Source organism: Pristiophorus japonicus, chromosome 10 (assembly GCF_044704955.1).
Source record: "Pristiophorus japonicus isolate sPriJap1 chromosome 10, sPriJap1.hap1, whole genome shotgun sequence".
NCBI lineage: Eukaryota > Metazoa > Chordata > Chondrichthyes > Pristiophoridae > Pristiophorus > Pristiophorus japonicus.
In genome coordinates, this window is record NC_091986.1 from 158195984 (window position 1) to 158218081 (window position 22098).

The window sequence follows — 22098 nt, forward strand, 5'->3', positions numbered from 1 at the left end:
ACAGGTATCGGCAGCTTGGGGTAATCCAACATCATCCCGGGAGTCTGGGTGTATGTGAAAAAGTTGCATAAAGAACCTTTGGGTGCCAAGTGGGAGGGACCTTATCAAGTGTTATTGACCACCCAGGCAGCTGTTAAAGTCCAAGGAAAGAAAGCCTGGATCCACGCTTCACACGTTAAACAAGCACCCGTAACTGAAGCTGAAATCTAATAAGGACAATTACTTTTTGCGAAAATGTATAAATTTACTATATTATTTACTGTAGGTATTCTAGGCATAGGCCTACTTCTTACTAGCCGACCCTCTGCACCAAAGGGAAATAGTAGGGTAGCAAGGGAATTACATGTAAATACCTTTTATATATGTCATACATTTATGCCAAACAAGGTAACATTTCTAGTTGTTGGGTGTGTATGCATATTCCTATTCACTCAAAGAGAGGGATTCCCTTGAATCCAGTTCCCTTGAATATCTCAGAAATGGCTGAGTGGATAATTAATCAAAACAAAACAGGCAATGCGTTTCAGGATACGGAAAACTGGGCACGTAAATAGAAGTCAGCAGGTTACAATCTGACTACCTTTGAGGGGGGATACCAACCGTGCTACAATAATTCCAAACGGCCCTCATTTTTTGTTATCACTAATACAACGGGAATAGGAAGACCGGGGGAATCGATCTGTCTGATTAGAAACATCAAAGGAGGCCAAAATATGGGGTATAGTAACTGCTCCCGGAATTATAATATAATCAAGCCACGGAACTGTCCAAACTGGGCCGATGTGGGAATTTTAACGTCACGGGAATTCTGAATAAAACAGATGGGAAAGCCTGGACAGGCCCCGGAGTGTTGCTGACAAAGAAACAGCTAACATTCATTGCCTATAATGGCAGCTATTGGGTGTGTGGCCACAAGGCCTACCCTTGGCTGCCCCAGAATTGGATGGGATCCTGCTATTTAGCCTACATTGTGCCTTATATGTATCATATAAAGTCACTGTCGGAACATTTACACTGTCCTAAGAGAGCCATCACAGAAACAGAGAGGTTCTTTGCCATTCTGATCCCCAGGTATGGGACCACCAGACTGGCAAGGGAATCCATTAACATGGCATCCGTTGTGGAACGGGTAGCCAATGATACCTCAGAGGCCCTAGTTAAAATCAATGCAGAAATGGTAGCAATCCGCACAGTAGCCCTACAGAATAGACTGGCCCTTGATTAAATCCTGGCTGAAAAGGGAGGTACTTGCACCCTACTCGGAACTGAGTGTTGCACGTATATCCCAGATAGCTCCGAAGAAATTACCCACTTAGCGGAGCATATCCAAAAGGAGGTAGAAAAACTTAAGCAACCCCCATCATTCACTTTGTGGAGCGGAGCCACTGAATGGCTAGGTTCAATAGGAACTTCATTGGTGGAAGGTTTAATTCTATTTGTTGTAATTATTTTACTTTTATATTGTTTGTTTATGTTGATTAAATGTTGTTGCGACCAGGTGGCTGTAGCTACTGTCCCGCATGTGAGACATCTTGCAGGTCCCAGCAGACCATCTGTACATGGCACAGGGGTATGTTATGCTTAAGGGAAGGTTGTTTATTGGTTGAATTAAGATATTGATTTGGATTAAATTGGAATAAGGTTAATTAACCTACTAAAACCAGACTTCCATTGTGGCCACGATGGAACTCGGGTTGGTGTAAATTTGTGTGGAAGCTACTAGTCCGGACATGTGGCAAAACACATCAACAAATTTTAGAAGGACATGTATGAAATTATTTTGTAGAATGTTTAACCAGTGATACCTGATGTTTTATGATTCAGTTTGTGAAAGAATCAAAGGGGGGATTGATAGAGAATTCAAACAGGCTGCATTTAGACAGGCTGTGAAAATTCACAGACACCAAGTCAGAGATGTTACGTGAGTGGGAGCATGTTGCATTAAGTCATCAATCAACTTGACATTTTAGGACCTTGGGTAGCGAGCCAATTAAAAGGTTAAAAGACTATTAATTGAGCCAATAAGATCAAAGAAGGCGAGTTCTTTTCTGTAAATTGAACGCGGTATAAATACAGCCATTTTGACCATGTGGTCTCAGAAGGACAAAGACCTGGCTTAAAGCCAAGAGCTTGTTACTGCGGCCAAAATAAAGTGACATTAAAACTACAGTCGGAGTTTGTATTTCATTGGAAATTATGAGATCTAACAGGTGCCATGCTCAGGACTCCGGAGTGCAGCGCTACGCGAATGCTCCACATAGTGCTAATGCGCTACAATGCCCCTCCCTTTCATTTAAAATGCAGGGCCTTTGGTAGCCGCCACTGGGCCACCAGGGAGGCAATCGACTGGGCCAGCAGCCCCGCACCATAACGGAGTGCCGGTCTGCAGGATGGCAGCCCAGTCAATACGAAGGCAGCCATTGTCCTGCCGACGGAAGAGTCGGCCAACAAAAAAACATGGCGGCCCGCGGCGCAAAAGGCCTCCCCTTTAAGGGGTGCTCCGGCGCTGGATGTACACTAGCGGCACGAAGCTGGTGGTGACATCCGCCGGCACCATCCTCGCAGTCCACGAGGCAATTTACCCCACGGGATGCAAAGCGGTCATCGCCGGTCGTGCGCCGGCCTGGGGTGCAATTCCGGGGGTCGCAGCGCTAACGGCACATCACCCCCAAACCTCCGGAGCAATTACCCGGGAGGCGCAATCACCCCGCTTGCCCAGGTGAAAACTTCATTGCGTCTCACTAGCGCCCCCTGGAGATGCTAATGGGGCTATAAAAAGGGCCAATTTCACCACCCGTGTGTCATGTCTCTTCAATTCCTGACCTTCAAGTGCAATCTCTCATCACAATGATTGATAATACTGAACCTCAGTATTGTTCAGAAAATGCCCTGTTAACCTTTTCACTTTTTCTATCCTCCTCGGACTATCCCAGCAACATGCAGAGGAGGAAACAGCCTGAAAAAGCAGGGTCGTCAGTTTTGGTTCCACCCAGCCCCACTTCTCCCACCAGTCATTGCATCTCCCTCTTGCAAGCACCAGTCTGACCTATGAAATTATAGTTACTATGACTGAGGGGAGAGAACATGGTGATGCACAAAGCACGAGTAGTGATGAAGAGTTTTGGGATGACAGATGAGGAGGCATCAGCCATTAGCTGAGAAGTTTTACGACCCAGGTCTCAGGAGTCTGGCATTTAACAGAAGGTTGCCTGGAGAGCATTGGACCCACGTGCAGGCAGTTAAAGTGGTGTCCCAGAATGTTCTTTGGCACTGTGGTGGATGTGTGCACAGTCATGTAGGCAGCTTTGGGTAATGGAGCAACTCCAGAATAATCTGCAGCAGAATCCTGCCCCACATCCCCCTTCACCCTACGATAGAGGATTTAAAGTCAGTCTTAGGCTTCCAGCATGGAAGCTATGACTGCTGCCATAGACATCATAAGCACCAGAGTGGAGGGGGCTAGCCCTCAGGGCTTCCAAGAACTAACTGGAACCATTTAATATGATTACAGTGGCCAAAGGAGAAAGAGATCTGCAAGCCAGTACTGATACCCTGGTGGGTGTGTGTAAATAGGATGATGCTGTCTCTCAGAGCAGTGTTGCATGTGTACTCTACTGCCAATCCTCTCAGAAACCGGCACAGGCGGGAGAAATCAGCCACAGCCATCAGACTTTGTATCACCATGGAAGATAGGCTTCAGCTTCCCTGACACGAGGACCAGCCAGTCCATCCCAAGAGGTTCTTGCTGGAATGAACCAGCCACTGCCTCAGGAGCTCCTGTCACTGAGGGAGCGCCGAGGAGAAATTAAAAGTCTCCCATGATGGTAGGAGGAAGTAGGAACACACAGTTGTTTATGTTGATCAAAGAAGTGTTACCATTGTTGATTGGTGGAGGAAAACCTAGGGAAACAGATACAAAATACTTCTGAACTGGTAACATTTGTTATTGGGCAGTCGTGGGAAATCTCAGTTATGAACAGGAAAACCATAAGAGCAGGGATAATGTAGCAGCGAAAAAAACGATGATTTTGCTGAAGGTGTGCCTTATGAGCTGTGCTCACATTTGTGTGACATCTTGTAAAGGCTGCTTTTGTGCAGGGGAAAGGATACAGTCTCCTGTGGGGAAAGGGTACAGTCTGTGGGGAAAGGGCAGTCTCCTGTGGGGAAAGGACAAAGTCTGTGGGGAAAGAGTACAGACTCCTGTGGGGAAAGGGTACAGTCTGTGGGGAAAGGACACAGTCTCCTGTGGGGAAAGGGCAGTCTCTTGTGGGGAAAGGGCAGTCTCCTGTGGGGAAAGGGCAGTCTCCTGTGAGGAAAGGGCAGTCTCCTGTGGGGAAGGGGCAGTCTCCTGTGGGGAAAGAACAGTCTCCTGTGGGGAAAGGGCAGTTTTCTGTGAGGAAGGGGCACAGTCTGTGAGGAAAGGGCAGTCTCCTGTGGGGAAAGGGTACAGTCTCCTGTGGGGAAGGGGCACAGTCTCCTGTGGGGAAAGGGCAGTCTCCTGTGGGGAAAGGACAGTCTCCTGTGGGGAAGGGGCACAGTCTCCTGTGGGGAAGGGGCACAGTCTCCTGTGGGGAAGGGACACAGTCTGCGAGGAAAGGGCAGTCTCCTGTGGGGAAAGGGCAGTCTCCTGTGGGGAAAGGGCAGTCTCCTGTGGGGAAAGGGTACAGTCTCCTGTGGGGAAAGGACAGTCTCCTGTGGAGAAAGGGCAGTCTCCTGTGGGGAAAGGGCAGTCTCCTGTGGGGAAAGGGCAGTCTCCTGTGGGGAAAGGGCAGTCTCCTGTGGGGAAAGGACAGTCTCCTGTGGGCAAAGGGCAGTCTCCTGTGGGGAAAGGGTACAGTCTGTGGGGAAAGGGCAGTCTCCTGTGGGGAAAGGGCAGTCTCCTGTGGGGAAGGGACAGTCTCCTGTGGGGAAAGGGTAGTATCCTGTGGGGAAAGGACAGTCTCCTGTGGGGAAAGGGTAGTATCCTGTGGGGAAAGGACAGTCTCCTGTGGGGAAAGGGTAGTATCCTGTGGGGAAAGGGTAGTATCCTGTGGGGAAAGGACAGTCTCCTGTGGGGAAAGGGTAGTATCCTGTGGGGAAAGGACAGTATCCTGTGGGGAAAGGCCACAGTCTGTGGGGAAAGGGTACAGTCTGTGGGGAAAGGGCAGTCTCCTGTGGGGAAGGGGCAGTCTCCTGTGGGGAGAAGACAGTCTCCTGTGGGGAAAGAAGACAGTCTCCTGTGGGGAAAGGACACAGTCTGTGGGGAAAGGGCAGTCTCCTGTGGGAAAAGGACACAGTCTCCTGTGGGGAAAGGACGCCGTCTGTGGGGAAAGGACACAGTCTGTGGGGAAAGGGCACAGTCTGTGAGGAAAGGACACAGTCTCCTGTGGGGAAAGGACACAGTCTGTGGGGAAAGGGCAGTCTCCTGTGGGGAAGGGGCAGTCTCCTATGGGGAAAGGGTATAGTCTGTGGGAAAAGGGCACAGTCTGTGGGAAAAGGACAGTTTCCTGTCGGAAAAGGACAGTCTCCTGTGGGGAAAGGACACAGTCTGTGGGGAAAGGGCACAGTGTGTGGGGAAAGGGCACAGTCTGTGGGGAAAGGGCACAGTCTGTGGGGAAAGGGCACAGTCTGTGGGGAAAGGGCAGTCTCCTGTGGGGAAAGGACACAGTCTCCTGTGGGGAAAGGGCTGCAGAGGCAAAACATGAAAGGAAGGGAAGTATCAAAAAGGTTTGGCACATTCAAAAAACTCTTCCCTGTCTATTGGCCTTTAGTTAACACTACTTCTGCCAGTCTCCTGCTACCTAGCAATCAACAACATCTCTTTTATTTAGTTATTGCTTTTTTGTTGGCAGTCGATAGGAGGTAGAGTGGGAAAAACTAACACTGGACTTTAGGAATTTATTGATCATATACATTTGGCTGATGGGATTGCAGTGCTTACTGTAGGCTGATCACTGTTGGACTTGTTGGAGAGTTAAGAGTTAATAATCAAATTGAACTATATAAACCATAAATGAGCGAAGGGACAACAGGCTGCCTAGGCATATGAGGAGACTGATGCCTGTGAGCAAGGTGGCAATGAATTATGTTCCGCTCCTGGTGTCTTCTTATCATTTGCAAGAAATGACTGTGCAAGGAAATACTTGACTCGAACATCGACTGTGAGTGATTATTGCATAACTTTAGTGATTAGTGTAACAAATATAAGCGGAGGGATCAATTAACCATAGTATAGAATGGATGTCTGTTACAATTTGGGTAAATAAGCTATTCTTGGGAAGGTCTGGAGACAGCTAAATCATGAAGTCTGGAGGTAGTTAATCGAAGCATTTAGATGAGGTTAGAAGGCCGTAGGTCTACTTATCTATGAAATATACCTTTGAAGATATCTAAGAGGGGAGTTTCCTGGACTAGCTAAGTAGCTGGAGAAAGAGATCCTGATGCTACCCTTGCACTGCAGAGTCTGATCACCTATACTGTATAAATAAAGTCTGTCCATACACTCAACTGTCTCGTGCTTACTCGAAGAGTGTTGCAAGAACCACAAAGGGAAGGAGGTTGACTCAACAATCACATGGGTGGGAGAAGAAAATTGCGATGAGTTGTGGACTGGCAGATATTGGACCATTCCAGGCTGACACTGGGCACATCACCAGCATCAGTCAATCAACTGTGCACAGACATATGAATCAAGTCACAGATTGATTGCTGGCTACAGAAAACCACTTCATTCATTTTCCCATATACAAACTGACAGCAGCATGACAGGATAAAGCAATTTTACAGAGTGGAAGGACTCCCCAAGGTCTAAGAGATCGTAGCTTACACCTGCATACATGCTTGCTTAATCAATGCTATCACCAAGATCAACAGGAAAGAATTGCACTTTCTCAATGCCCATTTTGTTTGTTACCCACAGCACAACATCATGCAAGAGTATGCTCGCTCTCTAGGCAGCCGCCACAATGCCTTCATCTTAAGGCAATCTACTATGCAAACACTCATTCACCCAGAAAGGGAAGTCTGCGGTGGCTCCAAGGAGATCAACTATCAGTTGTTGATGCATGTGTGCTTTCTCTGGACATCAGTACTGCACCATTATAATGAGGTTCATTCCATCACTGCCAACCACAATTTTAATGGGTGCCAAATAAAGGGCAGCATGCCTGTATTTCCTGAAGTGTGTGGCTGGTGAAGAACACATTGATAAAATCGACCAGATGCTGTTATACTAAACTAAAATAAATACTAAAAGTCTTTGTGAAAGAAAAGATTAGCAGTGACTGTTATGGTAACTCAATTGCAGAACTGTCAACAGGGAACTGTTGGGACTGAGATCTGTGATCAGGCATGTAAAACATATTGTAAAACTATTTTAGCACTTAAATAATTTGGTTACATTTAACAACAACACACCTTAAAAGTAGAATTTTTGGGATCAATTTTCCCCGGTTATTTGCGCCATTTTTTTGGCGTGCGCCTCTTTTTTTGGCATAAGTTTTAAAATTAAAGTTTCCCCAAGGAATCTGCGCCAGCGTAACTGAGTTAGTTACGATTTTTTTAGGTTTTTTTTTATGTCCTAGGGGACGTCACCTCATGTCTGCGCCAGTTTTTAGCATTTTTCAAAGTTTGCCCCCCAAAAATTTCTCCTCGGTCAGCGTATCTGGCTACTCCCGAAAAACCTTCTGGTGAGTTAGCAGAGAGCAACGCACATTGAAAAATTGGCGCAGAAAGACGCCATTGTTTTTCATCAAAGTTTTGGAGGGAGATAAGAACACTTTAAATATGCAAAATAAAGATTAAATTTTTTTTATGTTTCAACGAAGTAGATGGAAATTTGATGGAATTCTGAACTTTTCATTTTTTTTTAACTCACACGCCACCACTGAACGTCTTCAAACAGGGCTGGAGGATTGCAGCGTCGGCCGACAGAATTGGTCCCGTGTCCCGACACAGGGGCTCAGGGCTTGGCTGTAAAACAAGCCCAGGGGGGAAGGTGGCGATCGGAAGACTGCACTAGGCATCAAATGAGCCCGGGAGGTTGGGGGAGGGGGTGGGGGGTGGGGGTGGAAGGTGCTGTTGAACGCAATCGGAAGAAGTCACAAGGCTGCAATGAGCCCGGGGGGTTGGGGTTGGAGCGGGGGAAGGTGCTGTTGAACACGATCAGAAGAAGTCACAAGGATGCAATGAGCCCGGAGGGTTGGGGGGGGGTGGAAGGATTAGGGGTTCCCGATCACTACGCCTGCTCAGACCTGGGTGTGGTCCATACAGACCTTGGGGAGAGAAAACAAAGAACCTGTCCTGCCTTCCTGCCATTTTGAGCTTCTTGCAAAGGTAAAATGTAAGCATGGGGGCAAGCATGTGCGAGCCTTCTGCGTCATGGTGCTGCGGAGGAGACAATTGATTTGGCGTCATCGCATGAGGAACCTCAGAACGTGTAGGGTGCTAGGCAGGAGGCCTTACCTATCTCAGGTATATCGAGACAGGCGTTCATACCTGCACCTGAGTGATGCAGACTGTGTAAGAAGGCTGCATTTCCACAAAGAAGTTGTAACTTGATACATCCTTACTACACAGTATAAATGCACACGAGGCCCATGCTTGAGAGAAGGTCAGTCTGTGACCTGTCCTTTATTCCATAGCACTCAAGTGATGGAAGTGGGTGGAGCGTCCCCTTTTATCTCTGAAGGTCCAGGTTAGGAGTGTCTCCCACAAGTTCACCACCTAGTGGTCATTGTTCTCACAGTGTACAACTTAGGTCAGATTATACATGGGTTACAATGCTGGTTGAATACATGACATAACTGAGATCTGTGAATTGGTGAAAGCAGACCTGCAACCTAGAAGTGTCAGGAGGACTGCTTTGTCAGTTGAAGTGAAGATTACAGCTGCACTTTCATTCTATGTATCCGGATCCTTCTAAGCTACAACTGGGGATGTGTGCACCATTTCTCAACATGCAACACATGTCTGCATTCGGCAGGTGACTGCTGCACTATAGGCCCACAGGAATGATTACATAAAGTTCCCCATCACCATCCAAGCAATGCATGAAAGGACTCTGGGCTTCTCCAGGATTGCTGGCTTCCCAAAGGTACAAGACTGCATTGATTGTACACACATCACCTTGCGAGCACCTTTGGAGGATTCCGAGACGTACAGGAACAGAAAAGGCTTCCACTCCATTAATGTGTTACGACATGCATCACATCATGTCGTCGATGCAAGATACCTTGGCAGCACCCATGATGCGGTCATCCTACGCAAGAGCGTTATATCTGCCATGTTTCAGCAGCAGCCAGAAAGACAAAGTTGGCTGCTGGGAGACAAAGGGTACGGCCTCGCCACCTGGCTCATGATGCCCCTACGCGTAACCTGGACGGAAGCTGACCAGGAATACAACATGTCGTACATTGCAACGTGCAGCATCATAGAGAGGACCACTGGCATCTTGGAACAGCGTTTCCGATGCCTGGACCATTCCGGAGGCTACTTGCTGTACTGCTGAGATTGTCGGTCAGTTCACTGTTGTGTGCTGCATGCTGCATAACTTAGCCATCATGAGGCAGCAGCACCTGGTACGAGAAGACTCACCTGTGGTGAGAGTGGCTGATGATAATGATGAGGAAAATGCAGATGACTAGCAGGAGGACGAGGACGAGGAAGCCATGCAACTACCTGAACCCGGAGTACGATGGCGGAGGAGGGCAGGCCGTCGTGCCCCTTTAACGATTGCTCGAGCCTTGTGCCAGCAGCTCATCTGTGAACGCTTTGCTACCTGAAGGCTCAGTGGCAACTATTCCACATGGACCATGTTTACTGTTTGGACCTTTTCCATAATGTTGTGTTGTGTTCATGGAACAAATGATGGAAATGATTCTTATTTACTTTAAAAGTTGTGTTGATAATCAAACAAATAATGGAAATGATTCTTCTTGAGTTCCAAATGTTGTGTTGATAATGGAACAAATAATGTAAATGATTCAGTTATAATGTAAAATATATTTTCTTCAAAAATTTAACAAACATTTGTACTTAACTTAACTTTAATAAAAATATTCTTGTATCAAACTTTAAAGTTTTCAGTTAAGATCACTTACAAACTTTAAGATCACTTGTAAATTTAGATAACTTACAAAAAAGTTTTAATTTGAGAATAACAGTTATAACAATAATACAGATGCAGCGTCCAAAATCCGGTGTTCCGGAATACGGACTCTGGGACAATCTGTGGCAGGGTCGTCCAGAATCCACAAAATGTTCCGGAATCCGGACACCCTGCCAAACCACCCTGCCGCCAGCTGGGCCCAGTGAAAAGTCAAAAAATGAAATCCAAATACTGTACAGTGACAAAAATTGCAAGAATGTTGTTCCAGGCCAGGTCTTCACAGTCACCGTACCACTGCTCCTGGGTCCGCAGCAACTCTGCACAGCACACAAGTCCCTTTGGCCAGAACCAAGCAAGCTCCCGCGCACAAGTCCCCAGCCAGAAGCAAACTCTGCAAAACACACTGCAGCTCCCCAAAGCAGCAACCGTGTGATCGGATCACCACGCCCCATGACTCCGAGCGGAGCTGACCTGACCTCACCCGAGCTGACCCAACGTCGCCTGACCAGATTGCGATTTTAAGTTTGCACACCTGTACCTGTAATAAAAAATAGTACCCGCACCGGTACTGTACATGCACTTTTAAATTCAGCATTTAAAAAAAAATAGTGGCATTAAACATTATAGGGCTACTCCAGCTGACCTGCCTACACCCCATGCTGAGACCCCACCTGACCCACTTACTTACCATGATCAAACTCCACCCAACCTTACTCCATCACTGCGGTGCTTTTCCTGATTTAAAGATCTGCAGATAAAGATTGTGAATTTGTGTTGTGTCATTGCAAACATGTCAAAAAAAGCCAACAGATATCGCAATAGGTTCAGATGAAGGAAAGAGGAAAGTGGAGTTACCCCAGAGATTAGATAGAAGTGCTTCAGTGAGAAGATTGAGTGAGGAGGATGGTGTTGGACTCTCCACCATCTGTGATATCAGAAAACAGAAAGAACCGCTCATGAAGTTTTATGCGGAAAATGATGTTCATAAGGAAATGAGTAAGAGAAAAAGAATGCATAAGCCGAAAGGTAATGATTTGGATCGAGCAGTGATGGAATGGTGATGACAGAGGCGAAGTGAAAAGGTTCCTTTGTCTGGCCCAATGGTGGTGCACAACTGGAGATTGAAACTTCATGCGAGTACTTTTTTGGTTGGCTAGCCAAATTTAAAAGGCGTCATGGCATCAGGCAACTGAAAGTATGTGGTGAGATCATGAGGCAGCTGAAAATTATATTGATGAGTTCATCAAACTAATTGCTGATGAAAACCTTTCACCTGAGCAAATGTACAATGCTGACGAGACAGCACTGTTTTGGCGCTACGTATCGCGAAAGACATTAGCAGCAGCAGAAGAAACGCAGCCAGCAGGTGTAAAAAACACTATGGATAGGTTGACTGTGCTTGCGGCTTCAAATGCGGCTGGGACACAAGTGTAAGCTTATGGTCATTGGGAGAAGCCAGCGTCCAAGATGTTTCAAGGGTTTGAGAGTATTGCCAGTGCATTATGATGCCAATAAGAAAGCATGAGTAACCAGGGTAATCTTTCTGAACTGGTTTGAGAAGAGTTTTGTCCCTCAGGCATGTGCTCATTGCACGGAAGCTGGCCTTGAGGAAAACTGCAAAATATACTTGCTGCTAGACAGTTGCTCAGCACATCCCGATACTGAGCTTTTGGTAAAGGACAATGTCCATGGAATCTACTTACCTCCAAATGTTACATACTGATACAGCCAATGGACCAAGGAATTTTGAGATCGATGAAGTGTCTCTACAAAAACAAATTTATGAGGTGTTTGCTTAATGCTGTGAACACAGGCATGGGAATAAAAGCATTCTCAAAAGCTTTCTTTGTCAAGGACGCCATATGGGCAGCTACTGATTCATGGAACTTGGTAACTGCAGACACCTTGGTCAATGCTTGGCATAACATCTGGCCATCAACTATGTTTGCTGACGATGATGGAGATGATGCTCCTCAGGACTTTCAAGGCTTTCGTGTGTCCAGGGAGAAAGCAATGATTACTCAACTTTTAGATTATGCAAGAGGGCTGACTTGCGAAGCTGCACAGGAATTGAATGAGGACGATGTCGCAAAAGTCATGGACATAGACAATGATGCTCCCATTGTGCATGCAATGACAGATGAAGAAATCATGCAGAGGGGTTTGCATCCAGAAGAAAAGGATGATAGCAGTGAGGATGAAGATGATGATGCCTGTGATCAAGTCGAAAAAGTGCCGATTGACAAAGCAATCAATCTTTGTCAAGAATTAATTCACGCCTTAGAGCAACGAAGCTTCATAAGTGAAGAAGAAATACTGCAGGTCTACAGAATTCGGGAAAGATTAGTGAAAGAAAAGCCCAAATTATTGAAACAAACAACAATATTAAATATCTTTCAAAAGATGTCGCAACAGAAGTCCCAAGACCTACAGTGTGCAACTACACCAGTGATTTCCACATTTGATAATCCTATAGCTGGCCCATCATCAACCCCAGACATCATAGCGGAGCCCTCTACCTCAAGCACAACCTCCAGCCAATTGTAAGCGTAACTGTTTATTTTTAATCTGTTTAACAAATAAAAGCCTTCATTTACTGTTTTACATTACATAATTTCACTGTGTTACAAATAAAAGCCTTTATTATATTTCATATTTTGAGTCCTGCACATTCTTTTTCAAATTTGAAGATGGTAGCAAAAGCTACAGGCTGGGAAGCTCACATTAAGTACAGTTACAGGGTACTGCATTGCAAAAACAAGAGAGGGATGCTTACCATGCATTGCGAAGAAGCGAGGACTACAAAGCCTGCGAGGAGAACTACAAGATGACATCCAAAAACTGGAAATATCGCAACCTGGGCCCAGGCATTTCCGGACTCTGGACGTGTATCTGGTGTTCCGAAATTCGGAAATACCCAAACCTGGGCTCCGGCGTTTCCGGATGTTGGACATCAGACACGTATTCCAAAGTCCAGAAAAACACGAAAACCAGCTTGGCCTCGGTCCCGAGGTTGCCGGATTCGGGAGGTTGTGCCTGTAATAATAACAACAACAGCAGCAGCAGCAAAGCAAGGCTGCACCCATCTCTCCTCCACCTTATTCTAAGACCACCCGCTGCGCTTGGTCTTGGGGACTCCACCATCCTTGCCCGCAGGGCGGTGGTGCAGTGTTTCTGGGGTTGGTATCAAGCTTATTCTTTCTAACATCTCGGGTAATGTGCACCTGTTGAGGGTGGGGGATGGACGGGGGGTGGGGGGCAGGTAGTAATGTGGTGGGCCCGGCTTGGGCCTCTTCAGAAGCTGGTCTGGGGATTGGAGTGGGAGTGGCAGTTGATTCTGTCAATGGGCGCAGCAGGGTCTGAGCGTGTTCCCTTATTGCAGCAGCTAACTCCAACATGCCGTCCCTCATGTGCATTGACAGTGTCTCAGTGACCTCCAACATTCCCTCCCTCATGTTGAGCAAAAGTGTTTCAACTATCTGCAACATTACCTCCCTCATGTTCACTGAGAGTGTTTAGAAACATAGAAACATAGAAAATAGGTGCCGGAATAGGCCATTCAGCCCTTTGAGCCTGCACCACCATTCAATAAGATCATGGCTGATCATTCACCTCAGTACCCCTTTCCTGTTTTCTCTGCATACCCCTTGATCCCTTTAGCCGTAAGGGCCATATCTAACTCCCTCTTGACTATATTCAATGAACTGGCATCAACAACTCTCTGCGGTAGGGAATTCCACAGGTTAACAACTCTGAGTGAAGAAGTTTCCCCTCATCATAGTCCTAAATGGCTTACCTCTTATCCTTAGACTATGTCCCCTGGTTCTGGGCTTCCCCAACATCGGGAACATTCTTCCTGCATCTAACCTGTCCAGTCCCGTCAGAATTTAATAAGTTTCTATGAGATCCCCTGTCATCCTTCGAAACTCCAGTGAATACAGGCCCAGTCGATCCAGTCTCTCCTCATATGTCAGTCCTGCCATCCCTGGAATCAATCTGTTGAATCTTCGCTGCACTCCCTCAATAGCAAGAACGTCCTTCCTCAGATTAGGAGACCAAAACTGAACACAAATGTCCACCAGTGATAACACCAAACAAATCTCTCAGCACACAAGTGCGAGCAATGTTCATAAATTAACTGGAACTGTGTTTGCGAGCAGAAATGTACAGGGCAGAACCCACAAGTCTGCAACTGCCAGCAGGCCTCAGGTGATCCAGATGACCCCAACAAAGGATGAATGCAAGGCAATTCACACCTTGTTGGCATTGTGGAGGCTTCCATTCAGCCTATTCATGCTGCTTCAAAGGGTATGTTTGCAAGAGCTGTGGAACAATGGGGCACCTCCAACAAGCTTGCAAACGAGCTGCAAGCTCTGCAAAACCTGCTAACCACCATGTGGCAGAGGAAGATCGGTCCATGGTGGATCAAAGCAATTTCGAGCCTCAGAGAGAGGAGGCAGATGCTGAACTACATGGGGTGCACACATTTTCGACAAAATGTCTACCTATAATGCTAAAAATAAAATTGAATGGCTTACCCGTAGCCATGGAACTGGATACTGGCGCTAGCCAATCCATCATGAGTAAAAAGATGTTTGAGAGACTGTGGTTCAACAAGGCATTCAGACCAGCCCTGAGCCCCATCCACAGGAAACTGAGAATGTATACCAAAGAGCTTATCACTGTCCTGGGCAGCGCCATGGTCAAGGTCACCTACGAGGGCACGGTGCACGAACTGCCATTCTGGATTGTCCCGGGTGATGGCCCTACGCTGCTTGGAAGGAGCTGGCTGGGCAAAATCCGCTGGAACTGGGATGACATCTGAGCACGATCACATGTCGATGAGGCCTCATGTACCCAGGTTCTTAACAAATTTCCTTCCCTTTTTGAACCAGTCATTGGAAACTTTTCCGGGGCGAAGGTGCGGATCCACTTGGTTCTAGAGGCATGACCCATTCACCACAAGGCCGTACCTCACATGATGAGGGAGAGAGTGGAAATCGAGCTGGACAGACTGCAACGCGAGAGCATGATCTCCCCAGTGGAATTCAGCGAGTGGGCCAGCCCGATTGTTCCAGTACTCAAAAGTGATGGCACGGTCAGGATTTGCGGCGATTATAAAGTAACTATTAATTGTTTCTCGCTACAGGACCAATACCCGCTACGTAAGGCAGACGAGGCAAGACGTTCACCAAACTAGACCTGACTTCGGCCTACATGACGCAGGAGCTGGAGGAGTCTTCGAAGGGCCTCACCTGCATCAACATGCACAAGAGATTGTTCATCTACAACAGATGCCCGTTTGGAATTCGGTCGGCTGCAGCGATCTTCCAGAGAAACGTGGAGAGCCTACTCAAGTCGGTACCACACACGGTGGTCTTTCAGAACGACATATTGGTCACGGGTCGGGACACCGTCGAGCACCTACAAAACCTGGAGGAGGCCAACCAGCAACTGGGTCGCGTAGAGCTGCGGCTGAAGAGGTCGAAATGCGTCTTCATGGCAACAGAAGTGGAGTTTTTGGGGAGAAAGATCGCGGCCGACGGCATTCGGCCCACAGATGCCAAGACAGAGGCTATCAGTAACACACCCAGGCCACAGAACGTCACGGAGCTGTGGTCGTTCCTGGGACTCAACTATTTTGGTAACTTCCTACCGGGGTTAAGCACCCTTTTAGAGCCCCTACATGTGTTATTGCGCAAAGGTGAGAACTGGGTATGGGGAAAAAAAAACAAGTAATTGCTTTTGAGAAAGCCAGAAACATTTTATGCTCCAACAAGCTGCTTGTATTGTATAACCCGTGTAAAAGACTTGTGCTTGCATTTGGCGCGTCGTCGTACGGAGTCGCGTGTGTATTACAACAAGCTGATGTTGCGGGGAAGTTGCAACCTGTCGCCTATGCTTCCAGGAGCTTGTCTAGCGCCGAGAGGATGATTGAGAAAGAGGCATTAGCGTGTGTGCTCGGGGTAAAGAAAATGCATCAGTCCCTGTTTGGCCTCAAATTTGAGCTGGAAACCAATCACAAGCCCCTCACATCCCTGTTCGCTGAAAACAAGGGGATAAATACTAATGCCTCAGCCCGCATACAAAGGTGGGCACTCATGCTATCAGCGTATAACTATACAATCCGCCACAGGCCAGGCACCGAGAACTGTGCGGATGCTCTCAGTCGGCTACCATTGCCCACCATGGGGGTGGAAATGGCGCAGCCCGCAGTCTTGTTGATGGTTATGGAAGCGTTTGAAAATGATAAATCACCTGTCATGGCCCTCCAGATTAGGACTTGGACCAGCCAAATCCTCTGCTGTACCTAGTACTGCATGGGAGCCGGGCCAGCATCCCCGTTGAAATGCAAGAGCCAATCAAGCCGTTCCAGCGGCGAAAGAACGAGTTGTCCATTCAGGCAGACTGCCTGTTGTGGGGTAACCGCGTAGTGCAACCAAAAAAGGGCAGGGAGACGTTCATCTCGGATCTCCACAGCACACACCCGGGTATAGTAATAATGAAAGTGATAGTAGAGCCCACGTGTGGTGGCCTGGTATCGACTCTGACTTAGAGTCCTGTGTACGGCAATGCAGCGTATGTGCTCAGTTGAGCAAAGCGCCCAGAGAGGCACCACTAAGTTTGTGGTCCTGGCCCTCCAGACCATGGTCGAGGATCCATGTCGACTATGCGGGCCCGTTACTCGGTAAAATGTTCCTGGTGGTGGTGGATGCTTTTTCAAAATGGATTGAATGTGAAATAATGTCGGGAAGCACCACCACTGCCACCATTGAAAGCCTGAGGGCCATGTTTGCCACCCACGGCCTGCCTGACATACCGGTCAGTGACAACGGGTCATGTTTCACCAGTGCCGAATTTAAAGAATTCATGACCCGCAATGGAATCAAACATGTCACCTCGGCCCTGTTTAAACCAGCCTCCAATGGGCAGGCAGAACGGGCAGTACAAACCATCAAACAGAGCCTTAAACGAGTAACAGAAGGCTCACTCCAAATCCGCCTGTCCCGAGTACTGCTCAGCTACCGCACGAGACCCCACTCGCTCACAGGGGTCCGCCGGCTGAGCAACTCATGAAAAGGACACTTAAAACCAGACTCTCGTTGGTTCACCCCAACCTGCATGATCAGGTAGAGAGCAGGCGGCAGCAACAAAATGTAAACGATCATCGCGCCACTGTGTCACGGGAAATTGATCTGAATGACCCTGTGTATATGCTAAACTATGGACATGGTCACAAGTGGATCGCGGGCACGGTGATAGCCATAGAAGGGAATAAGGTGTTTGTAGTCAAACTAGACAATGGACAAATTTGCAGAAAGCACCTGGACCAAATGAGGCTGAAGTTCACAGACACCACCTTTTTTGAGCCCACAACACACACCCAAAGAATCAACGACACCACGCCGGACCAGGAAATCGAACCCATCACGCCCAACAGCCCAGCAAGGCCAGGCTCACCTAGCAGCCCTGCAGGGCGAACAACACGCCAGCCCAGCGAGGGCACAGCCAACACACCAGAACAGACATTTGTACCGAGGCGGTCCACCAGGGAAAGAAAGGCTCCCGACCGCCTCACCTTGTAAATAGTTTTCACTTTGACTTTGTGCAGGAGTGATGTTGTGTATCTGTAAAGCATGCACTCCCATGTTCCGCCACCAGGGAGTGCATCCCCTGAAGTCCCAAGGGATCCCAGCATCCCTTGGGAGCACTGTATATAAGCCGGCCCCTCAGGCCTGTTCCTCATTCTGGAGTGTCTTATTAAAGACTGAGGTCACTGTTACTTTAACCTCCTTGTGTGCAGCCTCATCTGCCTTCGGAACACAATAATTACTTACACTAACTACTTGACCAAGGTTCTGCCACTTCTTTCTGCACTGGCCTCCAAATCTCGGGGTGGTCAGTAATCTTCTGCAAGTTGGTTCCAGCGTTTCTTCATTTCTTTGGGTGGAACTTTTATGTGACCTCTGCTGGTGTCCAGCTCCTGTCATTTGGCCTCAATCACAGTAACTTGTGCCTCCGCTTCATCCTGTAAGAAATTCTTGGTCCTTGTATTGCAACTCCGATTTTTCCAATGTTCTCACACAGCACTCAACGTTGTCACACACACAACTATCTCTTTAAAAATGACCAACTGCAGACCCTGTGCTGTATTGTGCATGTGCGCCCACAGGAATAACGTCAAAAACATCCTTTTTCTGCGCATGCGCAGAAGGTGCAGCATCATTATTTCAGCGCAGACAGCAGGCTCCACCCCCCGAGGCAACTGGACAGGCTGCGCGCGCGAATTTTGAAAAATACAGCGGGGAAACTTGGCACAAATATTTTTGGACTATTTCTGGCCCAGAAAAACGGGCAATACGTCAGAAAATGGCTTTGGGCAAAATTGAGCCCATTAATTAGTGCAAAATGAGTTTTTGTTAGCCAGAATGATTGTAACGCCTGGCATTTCAGAGGGCTTTCCTTTCGTTGCCTGCTTCTCGTGTCCTTCCCAGGCTTTCCTTCAGATGCCGCTGTAAAAACTGAAGAACAAAAACCATCAGGTCCCATTCTCGGGCAACAGCGTCGTCTCCAGGAGCTGGTGTGCGAGGGCGGTGCATCCAGGGAACTATCGTCTGAACGGCAGGGGGCTGAGCAATGAACTACAAAGCCCAGAGTGCAGCGTGAGCGTGAGCGCAGGCGCTGCAAGTCCCAGAGCGGGGCCCCTTCCCCGAGTGAGCTGTTTTACCAGCTGGATCATATGGTGCTGTACCAGTAATATTATTCAATGATTCGCCCTAGAGAAAACGAATGAGAGCTTGTTGCCGCTCTATGCCACACACTGGATTTTCAAGGATTTAATCACACACAAAAAAAACCTCCAGTTTTATTTTTTTTATAATTTGCGCTGCCACGTGTAGAAGAATTCTGTTTTAAACCTTTTGAGAGCTGATTGGCAGATGCAATTTGAAAAGGATGCATGAATATTGCGGAGTAGAAATCTTGGCACGGCTCGACAGAAATGAGCGTATCTGCCGCTAGGTAGGCCGGGTGTTACCATGTAAAAAGGCGTGGTGTGATGATGAAAATGAACTTGTCAGAATTTGTTACTGTGTAACACTGTTGCGGAGCGCCCTGTTATTGCTGGCTTATCCCGTAATAGCTCAGGGACTCGATTCACGCAGGTGACTAGAGGGTTCAGGTAAGGTTTTACTGTATTTGTTATGCTGCGTTATTATGAATTAGAATGATTACTGACGCTGTTTCCTGAGTAAGAAGCAACTACATTTGTTACCCACCGTGTTTTTAAACTATCAATAAACTTAAATATTCTAACAGCCTATCTGCTCACTGCAGGGAGAAAAATGTAAGATCAAAGAAGTGATCTTTGCGTGCACTGTCGCTGAATTAGAAACAGGACCATCAATAGATAAATAACTCCAGTGATATTTAAATAACTTTTAATGGACAAGGAGCGTAATGATATTCTAAAGCTTGTAGGTTTATAGTTTGTTAGAAATGTCCCGAACCCCAGGAAATGGGGACGGTAACTTGAAAACATAACATTTGACCATGATGTATAGCTATATAGCTATCATTAGCTTTTCATGAGATAAGATATACTTCGCATGTGTTGGGTGATACATAGGTGTATAAGAAAAAGTAATTGCCGTGTGTCGCCTGCACTTTTCTTGTTGCAAGTTTTCCAGCCGATAAACACTGGGCGGCTGGGTGATAATAGCTGGTGCTGAAGGAAACGCCATTCATATGGAGGCTGTAATGTCGTTTTGATATCTCTGGTCATTTATAACGCCAAACAGTATTTGAAATCTAATCCATTCTCAGTGGAACACTCGGCGGAACCTGCTCAGAATGCAGAAAAACAGGGAGACCGAATGCAAAGAGAATTCCTGCACCCGAGGGAGTGCTATATCCAGAAAGTGAAATCTCACATCGCCCGGGGGGTTGCCGACCAGATGTGCTAAGTAACTATTGATATTGGTTTAGTTTGCCGTTTGATGTGTTCAGACGGTGTGATTCCCAACATACAATAAAGTTAAGTAGCAATCTGTTATTCGCGCCATTAGTATGATGACAAACAGGCGATGTGGGATTGAAACAAGGTAATCCACTGTGAAATATTGAACCCGCTGGCCTGTACTTATAAATTCAATGTATATTCCAGGATCCAATTCTGGTTCATAATAAAAATACATTTAGCATAGGCAGTCTTGTTGTGACACCTCGTTAAATAGACAAAAATGTGCATTTCGTGGCAATACCATTTGCCTTCTGGCATTCATTAACGTTATATTGGCTTCCCTTAATAATAAAAATAATACCAGCTTGCTTCACGTCTTTGTTTTGCTTCGTTTGTTAACATAAGTTCGGGCGAAAGATCGAAACGCTGCTGCTTGGCTGTTGCACAGAAAGGAATCCCTTTGCTGGCGGGACCCAGGACAGTCCCAGGTATAAAACGCCGGCGTCCTCCCTCAGCATGCGCTAGATGGCAATTGCAGTGAGTGACACCTTCAGCCCTTGATTGAACGCATTCCTTTGATTTGTTTGAACGTTGTTCCATGCATGAATAAAAAGGATAATGTGTCTTCAGGTGCTTTTAAAAGGTTATTTGTTCATCACAATTTTAGATTGCTTTTAAACCAAACTTTTCTTCAGTTTAATACAACCATGTAACATAGTACCGATTCATAACAACACTGAACGATGGTTCATATCAACCGCGCTTGCCATTTCATGAAATAATCAGTAGACCTGGTGCGGTGCGGTCAGAACCTGGATCAAATCTGTGACGGCAGCCCTTCAGATTTCAGCACCGTGTCTGACTCTTTCCACACCGAATCTTTGAGGAGCACAGGAACTAAGGGTTGCCTTTAGGAGTCGCACGTTCGAATGCGGGCAGTGGCTTTCTAAGCGAGGCTTCCTAAGCGAGGCTTCCCTGGCTTACAGTGAGAACATTGCTTGTGTCAACCACAGATCCAGAGGATTCCCAATGAATTCTTTCGGCAGCTGGCCCGAGACTGCCAGTGATCCCAAGGAGTCTGTGCTACTCTATATTTCCTCTGTTTAGTTGGTAACAACATTTGACACCATGGTGTAAATGCTCAGGATTTCAAACTTTACTTCCTTTAAGCAGCGCACGGAAGCCCCCCACCCCAAACCAAGGACAGAGGGACTGATTGGAAAGCAACTAAGCGGATTGGAAAGCAGCTAATGCAACGCCTGTGTTTAAAAAGGGGGGCAGACAAAAGGCAGGTAACTATAGGCCGGTTAGTTTAACATCTGTAGTGGGGAAAATGCTTGAAGCTATCATTAAGGAAGAAATAGCGGGACATCTAGATAGGAATAGTGCAATCAAGCAGACGCAACATGGATTCATGAAGGGGAAATCACTGGAATTAACTAATTTACTGGAATTCTTTGAGGATATAACGAGCATGGTGGATAGAGGTGTACCGATGGATGTGATGTATTTAGATTTCCAAAAGGCATTCGATAAGGTGCCATACAAAATATTACTGCAGAAGATAAAGATAGAGGAAATGTATTAGCATGGATAGAGAATTGGCTAGCTAACAGAAAGCAGAGAGTCGAGATAAATGGGTCCTTTTCAGGTTACAAATCGGTGGTTAGTGGTGTGCAACAGGGATCGGTGCTGGGACCACAACTGTTTACAATATATATAGATGACCTGGAAGAGGGGACAGAGTGTAGTGCAACAAAATTTGCAGATGACACAAAGATTAGTGGGAAAGCGGGTTGTGTAGAGGACACGGAGAGGTTGCAAAGAGATTTGGATAGGTTAAGCGAATGGGCGAAGGTTTGGCAGATGGAATACAATGTAGGAAAATGTGAGGTCATCCACCTTGGAAAAAAAAACAGTCAAAGGGAATATTATTTGAATGGGGAGAAATTACAACATGCTGCGGTGCAAAGGGACCTGGGGGTCCTTGTGCATGAATCCCAAAAAGTTAGTTTGCTGGTGCAGCAGGTAATCAGTAAGGCGAATGGAA

The 22098-nt window shown here is 46.9% G+C and overlaps 1 protein-coding gene across 5 annotated transcripts in view; it reads left to right on the forward strand.

The window, feature by feature from the left end:
* Positions 1-19173: 19173 nt before the first annotated feature.
* sgcg (sarcoglycan, gamma) overlaps positions 19174-22098 on the forward strand; it is a 1035170-nt gene continuing 1032245 nt past the window's right edge. For all 5 annotated transcript variants that reach the window (XM_070892210.1, XM_070892209.1, XM_070892206.1 and 2 more), the window contains exon 1: positions 19174-19268. The gene's annotated coding sequence lies outside the window, so the exon portion shown is untranslated. The remainder of the gene's footprint in view (positions 19269-22098) is intronic.